The 8642-nt window shown below is 42.3% G+C and overlaps 1 non-coding gene across 1 annotated transcript; it reads right to left on the minus strand.

Annotated features, from left to right (window-relative positions):
* Positions 1-1192: 1192 nt before the first annotated feature.
* On the minus strand, positions 1193-1300 carry LOC112787861 (small nucleolar RNA R71). The gene has a single exon (XR_003195249.1). It is a non-coding gene; the product is annotated as a small nucleolar RNA R71 (small nucleolar RNA).
* Positions 1301-8642: the final 7342 nt, after the last annotated feature.

Raw genomic sequence — 8642 nt, forward strand, 5'->3', positions numbered from 1 at the left:
GGAGTTGATTAAAAGGAACTCTTGAGTTGGAAGGATTGAAAGAAAATTTGTAATTGGGTTAAATGTTGGATTGCTATCCTGTCACCGATGCCAATCCCTTTGAACTAAGTGGGTTGCAACTTGTGAACAGATCTGGCATTCCCACTTGTTTGACTTTCCCTTACCTAGTAAAGGATAACCAAACAGAATAACCATTAATTATAAATTAATCTCACAATCACACCATCAATGATAGAGATTCTAACCAATCAATTCCCAGTCAAGGCTTTTATTTATATTATTTAAAAATCCTCAATTTAAATCCCAATTTACTTAGCTCAACTTCTTGGAACATCTGATTAATAAAACAGCACGCTTTTCTGCAACTCGTTGGGAGACGACCTGGGACTTAAAACTCCCAGTAAATTTAATTGAATTTCTCTGTGACACATTTCTAAATTGATAGGCAGATTTTCGGTGAGTAAGAACTATACTTGCAACGTAACCATTTTAATAAATTTTTAATTCACCAACTTCTGCTTCCCATCAATTTTTGGCGCTGTTGCCGGGGAGTTGCAATAGAGTGCTAATTTTATTAATTAGAATTTATTTATTTGAATTTTATTTAATTTTGCTACTATGAGCTACATGTTTCTTCCGTCAAATGACGCGTTCACTTCCTGATCCGCGCTTGCTAATATTCGATCCTGAAATTGAAAGGACTATTTCACGAATAAGGCGAGAACAGCGTAGGTTAGCCCGCTCTGAGGGCGGATCTGAAAGTGAATTTGAGGAAGAAACCAGCCCCCGTTCTACTGATTCGGTTGTTTTACGTGCAGAAAACATGGCAGCTAGAAGAGTTACCATTCAGGAGGAAGGAGCTCCTGATTTTACAATGCAACCGTTTTGAGCGCATCATCTAGCAGTAGCTACGGATTTTGAAATAAAGACCACACTGCTAAATTTGATGCCCAAGTTTCATGGCCTACCTGCTCAAGAGCCTATCAAGCACTTGAGAGATTTCCAGGCAGCCTGTTCTACTGTCAGGCGTGATGGCACTGATGAAACTTCAATTCTGCTGAAAGCTTTCCCGTTCTCTCTTGAGGGAAAAGCAAGAGAGTGGTACTACACTCAACCTATAGCAAATGTATCCAACTGGGATACACTCAGAAAGGAGTTTCTGGAGAAATTCTTTCCATCTGAAGTTACTGATAAACTGAGGAAGGATATCTCTACAATTGTTCAGGATGACAATGAGACTCTCTTTGAATACTGGGAGCGCTTCAATAATCTTCTGGAAGCATGCCCCCACCACATGATTGACAAGATCGTGCTACTCAGCTATATCACACAAGGTATGAGGCCCCAAGATAAGACCACATTGGAAAGTGCCAGCAATGGGTCTATGAAGAAGTACAAGACCACTGATAAAGCTTGGCAATTGATCAGTGATTTAGCTGAATCTACTCAGAACCACAGACAGAAGCCAGGCCGTTCAAAAGCCGTTGCAGAAGTATCTTCTGGCATAGAGACTGCTACTCTAAATCGAAGCATCTGTGAGATGACCAACCTGCTGAAGCAAATGCAGTTGAGTCAACAAGCTCAGTAAACTCAACCGCAGCAAAACCAACAACTAGTTCCACAAAGAATTTGCGGAATTTGTGCTGATTACAGCCATTACACTGATGAATGCCCGCAGCTCCAACAAGAAGACAATATGGTGGCATCCACTCACAACTTTTATGACCGCCCCAACCAAGGGTACAATCAAAGTGGAAATAATAACCATGGATGGCAGGACAATTCAAACTAGAATTGGAGAGACAACAATAATAGGGGAGGCAGAGATAATCAGGGAAATTAGAGGTGGAATAATAACAACAACAGGCAGCAAAATCAACTTTACCGAGCACCTCACCTGAGGCAAAACCAAGGACCACCGAACAATCAGCAGCAAACCTCTTAATTTACTCATTCTTCTGTATCTTCTAATGAAGATTTATTACAAGCTTTTGAGAAAAGACAACTGGCCATGGAAAATACCATCGTGAATAGTATTAACGCCAGTCTGAATGGTTTCACCTTTACTTTGCAAGCTTTTATGACACAACTTGGTTCAGCACAAAATTCTAGTAACCAACCTTCAAGCACCACTGGAATCCCCTCTCAACCATTACCCAATCCAAAGGGAGGCATTAATGCCATCACCCTGAGGTCCGGAACCACACTGTAGGAGAGGAATCAGGAGGAACCAAGCTCACCAGAATACGCCTCAGCTGAAGAGGTGGAAGAAATCGAAGATGTTGAAGAGGAAGAGGACATACAGGACATAGCTGAAGAGATAGCTCAACCACAGGAAGAAGCACAAAAAGACGCAGGCCCCTCAGAAAACACTACTTCCATTCCATTTCCACAACTTGCAAGGAAGCCCAGGAAGCAGCTGGAACCTGATCCTAAAATGGTAGAAATATTCAAAAAGGTTGAGGTAACTGTTCCCCTTTTTGATGTTATTCAGCAGGTACCTAAATATGCAAAGTTTCTAAAAGACTTATGTATCCATAAAGACAAAATTAATGAATTAGAAACTATTCCTTTAGGTAGTTCTATATCTGCTTTAATGGGAGGATTACCTGAAAAATGTAGTGATCCAGGTCCTTGCATAGTTAGTTGTACTATTGGTGGTGTAGTAATTTATGATTGCATGTGTGATTTAGGAGCATGTGTCAGTATAATGCCTTTGTCTATATATGATGTTTTAAGGCTCCCTCCCTTAAAAAGGTCGGCAGCTCGTTTTGTGTTAGCAGATAAAAGCATTATTACAGTGGTTGGAGTTGCTGAAGATGTTTTGGTGAACATTAAAGGGCTCACATTTCCCACTGATTTTTATATCTTGGAGATGCCCCATAATGATTCAGATAAGCCATCATCAATCCTACTTGGAAGACCATTCCTAAAGACATCAAAATTCAAATTGGATGCTTTTTCAGGAACATACTCCTTTGAAATAGATGGCCGCATAGTGATCTTCAATCTGAATGAAGTCATTAGCAACCCCCCAGAAGATCATTCTATCTTCCAGTGTGATGTCATAGACGAAAGTGTGGCTGAAGTCCAAAAAGAAGAGTTTGAAGAGAGGCACACTGGACAAGGTCCGAGTGTGGGGACCCTCTTAACTGACAATGAGGACACTTCGCCATTTTCGCAAGCCCCAGATAATTCAGAGCCTGCCCATGATCAAAAGTTAGAATTGAAACCTCTCCCTCCACATCTCAAATATGCTTATCTTGAGGATGAGCAGAAGCTTCCGGTTATTATTGCAAGGGAACTGACTTCTCAACAAGAAGAGCAGTTACTTGATGTACTGAGGAAGCATAAGAAGGCAATTGGGTGGAGTTTGGCAGACATAGTGGGAATTAACCCTCAAGTATGCGAGCACAAAATATTTTTAGAAGAAGGAGCAAGACCTGTCCGTCAACCCCAGAGAAGATTGAATCCCACCATCTTGGAAGTTGTCAAAAAGGAAGTGACCAGACTATTGGAGGCCGGTATCATATATCCCATTTCAGACAGTGAATGGGTAAGCCCAGTACAAGTGGTGCCCAAGAAGTCCGGAGTCACTATCGTGAAGAATGAGCATGGAGAGCTCATAGCAACTAGAGTTCAGAATGCTTGGAGAGTCTGCATTGATTACAGGCGTCTCAACCAAGCTACCCGTAAGGATCACTACCCACTTCCATTCATTGATGAAATGCTAGATCGCCTGTCAGGTAAATCACATTATTGCTTTCTAGATGGTTATACAGGTTATTTCCAGATTCATATAGCTCCTGAGGATCAGTAAAAGACTACTTTTACATGTCCTTTTGGGACTTATGCTTATAAGAGAATGCCCTTTGGCTTGTGCAATGCACCAGCCACCTTCCAAAGGTGCATGATGAGTCTTTTCTCTGATCTTATTGAGGACTGTATGGAAGTTTTTATGGACGATTTTAGCATTTATGGTGATTCTTTTAACCTTTGCTTAGATGGATTATCTAGAGTATTAGATAGATGTGTTAATACAAACCTTGTATTGAATTTCGAAAAATGCCACTTTATGGTAAAGCAAGGAATTGTATTAGGACATGTGGTATCTAATAATGGCATTTCTGTAGACCCAGCAAAGGTGAATGTTATTTCTAGTTTACCTTACCCCTCTTCTGTGAGGGAAGTCCATTCGTTCCTTGGCCATGCAAGTTTCTACAGGAGATTTATTAAAGACTTTAGTAAGGTGGCACTTCCCTTATCCAGATTACTACAGAAGGACATTGAGTTTGAGTTCAGTGAAGATTGCAAACAAGCATTTGATAAGCTGAAGACTGCTCTAACTCAAGCCCCAATTGTGAGAGGACCCGACTGGAGCCAGCCGTTTAAGATCATGTGCGATGCTTCCAACCATGCAGTAGGAGCAGCGCTGGCTCAGCGTGAAGGTAAGGATCCTTTTGTTATTGCCTATGCGTCCAAGACTTTAGACACTGCCCAGTCTAATTATACTACTACTGAGAAAGAGCTACTTGCTATTGTTTTCGCTCTGGACAAATTCCGAACTTATTTACTTGGTACTAGAGTAGTAGTGTATTCGGACCATGCAGCTCTAAAGTATTTATTAGCTAAAAAGGAATCCAAACCAAGACTTATACGTTGGATACTGCTGTTACAAGAATTTGATTTAGAAATAAAGGATATGAGTGGTAATCAAAATTTAGTAGCGGACCACTTGAGTCGCCTTGAACATATTAAGGAAGATTCTACTCCTATAGATGATAATTTTCCTTTTGACAACCTGCAAGCAGTATCTGAGGTAGCCCCTTGGTATGCACCTGTTGCTAATTATTTAGTTAGCCGCACATTTTCTCCACATTTTTCTAAACATCAAAGAGACAAGCTGAAAAGTGAGTCTAAATATTATATGGGATGACCCATATTTATGGAGATGTGGCGCTAACTAGATAATTAGACGTTGTGTACCTCAATCAGAATTCCAGTCCATTTTAGAGGCCTGTCACTCATCTGAGAGTGGAGGACACTTTGGCCCTCAAAGAACAGCTAGAAAGATCTTAGACTGCGGATTCTGGTAGCCTACTCTTTTTAGAGATGCCGCTGAGTTTTGTAAATCTTGTCACCCATGCCAGAAATTTGGTAAGATATCCAGGAGGGATGAGATGCCTCAACAATATATGCTTTTCTGTGAAATTTTTGATGTATGGGGCATTGACTTCATGGGTCCATTTCCAAATTCTAGTGGATATTTTTATATATTGTTAGCTGTAGATTATGTTTTCAAATGGGTGGAAGCAATTCCTACCCGCACTGATGATGCTAACACTGTTGTTTCCTTTGTGAGAAGCCATATTATATGCCGCTTTGGATCACCACGAGCGATCGTGAGCGATCAAGGCACCCATTTTTGTAACAGGAGACTAATAGGCTTGATGTAGAAGCATGGGATGATCCATAAAGTTGCAACAGCTTACCATCCCCAAACTAATGGGCAAGCCGAGGTGTCAAACAGAGAAATTAAGCGTATCTTGCAAAAGATAGTAAAGCCTCATAGAAAAGACTGGAGCACCAGGCTACAAGATGCACTGTGGGCATACAGAACAGCATACAAGACACCCATTGGGATGAGTCCCTTCCGCTTGGTTTATGGAAAAGCTTGCCATCTCCTAGTTGAAATAAAACACAGAGCCTTCTGGGCAGTTAAGGAGTGCAACATGGGAATTGAGAATGCTGGAACTGAAAGAAAGTTGCAACTGCAGGAACTGGAGAACCTTCGCCTGGAAGCTTATGAGAACTCCAGAATATACAAGGAAAAGATGAAAGCTGTGCATGATCAAAACATCAAGAAGAGAGAGTTCCAACCTGGAGATTTTGTTCTCCTTTACAAATCTCGACTGAGGCTCATGCCCGGTAAGTTGAGATCAAAATGGGAAGGTCCATACAGAGTAGAGAAGGCTGAACCGTACGGAGTCTATCACCTAAGCCATCCTTCAAGCTCTGAACTTATTAAGGTTAATGGACATCGCCTGAAGCTATACCATGGTGAGAAGGTGCAGAAAAATAAGGAGCTTGAGATCTTCCGCCTGGAAGATCCCCACATCGCAGCAGATTGAGCTATTGGAGCGTCCAACTTACGGACGTAAAAGCAAAGTGCTTGGTGGGAGACAACCCACCGCGGTATGATCGTTCTTTTCTTCACTCTTAGTTTTTCTTCTTCAATAACTCTTCTCTTTATTAGTGCTTTCGTGCTCTTTTAATTACATATCTTTATCTTTTTTCTTAAAAAAAAATTTTCGCCGCCCGACGCGATCGCACCAGCGACGCGTCCGCGTGGCAGGGGGAGTAAAAAAAATAAAAAATGAACAGAAAGTTACGCAGGAGGAGCGCTGGAGTCATGCCAATGGCACAAATTGACCTACGCGACCGCGTCCTGACGCGTTCGCGTCGCATGGGAATCATAGCCTCCCACGCGACCGCGTGCCCCACGCGGCCGCGTGCCCTGCATTTTCGACGTAAAAGGGTGCACAATGCTATATTGTGCGAGAGTTGTGCTGGAAGCACAATCCTTGTCACGCGACCGCGTCGCCGACGCGGCCGCATCAATTACTTTCTAACGCACACTCACGCGATCGCATGACCCACGCGATCGCGTCACCCAATTTTGGCTATTAAAATAAATTGAACAGAGAGTTGTGCTGGAGCGAGGCTACACTCGCGCCAGCAGCGCAACACGGGTCACGCGACCGCATGACTGACGCGATCGCGTCATCTTACCTGATGCGCACCCACGCGAACGCGTGCCCCACGCGGCCGCGTCGCATGCGCCGCACAGCTAAACCCCAATTGCCAAATTATCTTATCTTTCTTTCCTCCAAATCCTAATTTTTCTTTTCCCTCCTTCGTTCTTCTTTCCCCCCTTCCCCTTTCTATCTCACCTCTCACTCTCTCTCTCTCTCCTCCGTTAACAAGGTTTTACCTTCTTCTTCCTTCTTCTCTTTTCTATCATTCTTATTCTATTATGTATATATATTATTATTTTCTTTTTCTTTTCTTTTTTCTTTTCAAACTTTTATTTTTCTTCTTCTTCTTTTCCTTTTACATGGTGTTAGAAACCTTTTGAGTCATCATCCCTCATTATATGCTTGTGGATTATTGTAAATTATTTGACAATTATTTTTTTCTCCTATTAAAGGGATCGCTTGCATGTTTATCTTCATATTTTCTATACCCTATTCACCATGCATGCTATATATTTGTGAAAAAGCTCATGTGGCATTATGCACTTCTCTATGTTGCTATACTATTCAATGCTTGCTTTTCACAACTTTCCCTTATTATTTTATTAATTAGATTTAAATGTCAATACAAACGTGATAGTTTGTTACAAATGGTAATCTAAACTGGACATTGAATGTTTGATATATGCTACTCATGCCTTTGCCTGCATACCAATAAACCTCTTGCATTCCATTGTCCTACATGCACTTGCTATATTTCCATTGATGAGCTTTTCACATGTAATCTGGACCATGTGTTAATGCCATTTATCTTTATTGTGCATTGACTATCACTTACAATACCCTCTCCCTTGCTTTATCTCTTTGAATTTAATTTTCTTTCTCTTCCCTTCTTTCAGGATGGCCACCAAGAAAGGAAAAGAGAAAGCTACTTTCAAACCACCAACAAGAAGAGGAACTAAAAGAGCATTAGTGGCAGAGCCTTCTTCAACCGCAGTCAAGCCCTCAACAAAAAGAGTTAAGAGGATAATAAAGGTGGACGACAAGGAGAAAGCCTTTCCAGCAAAGGACACTGCGCGATTTCTCAATCGCTACTGTGAGCAGATGTTCCCTATCCTAGCAGAAAGGAACTATAACAATGAATACCTTCTTATCCTCCCGTCCAATATTGCCGCCTTTGTTGAGCCGCAAATTTAGCGAAGACAATGGGGTTTCTTACGGAGACAGCCGAGGCAGGTCAATCTCTCTTGGGTAGTTGAGTTCTACTACAACTTCTACATACCGACCCTGTAGTATGTTTATGTCCGACAGAAGCAAGTCCCCATCACAAAAGAGGCCATTCAGCAAGCTCTGAGTCTTCCCCCTATTCCAGCAGGAATGGACGCTTTTCAAGAAGCCACCCTTCAGTGCCAGAGATACCAATTTGACTGGGACTCCGTTCTCGGAGTCATCGCTTTACCTGGCAGCCGTTGGATCTACGGATACCACCGTACCCACCCTAAGGGAATCTTGGCTTCCGCACTTACCTTGGAGGCCCGCGTATAGGCACAGATCATGTCCCATTACGTCTTTCCAAGCACTCATAAGTCCTCCTTCACTGCAGACATGGCTGTTCTACTATGGTGCATCCTTACAGACCAACCTCTGAATCTCTCAAGATATATCCGGAATGCTATGGAACACGTACAAATCGCGGGCAACCTACCTTTTCCCGCTCTGGTCTCAGATCTTGTCTCAGCAGCCGGAGTCTCCTACAGAGCTGGGGACACCAAAGCCATGCTTCCACGGGATGATCAATATGTCCCTAACGGGAAATACCTCAGACTTTCAGCAGCCACTACAAGCCAGCCTACTGAGCCAGTTGAACATATTTCTTCTTCAACACCA

The sequence above is a fragment of the Arachis hypogaea genome, chromosome 20 (genome assembly GCF_003086295.3).
Source record: "Arachis hypogaea cultivar Tifrunner chromosome 20, arahy.Tifrunner.gnm2.J5K5, whole genome shotgun sequence".
Classification (NCBI taxonomy): domain Eukaryota; kingdom Viridiplantae; phylum Streptophyta; class Magnoliopsida; order Fabales; family Fabaceae; genus Arachis; species Arachis hypogaea.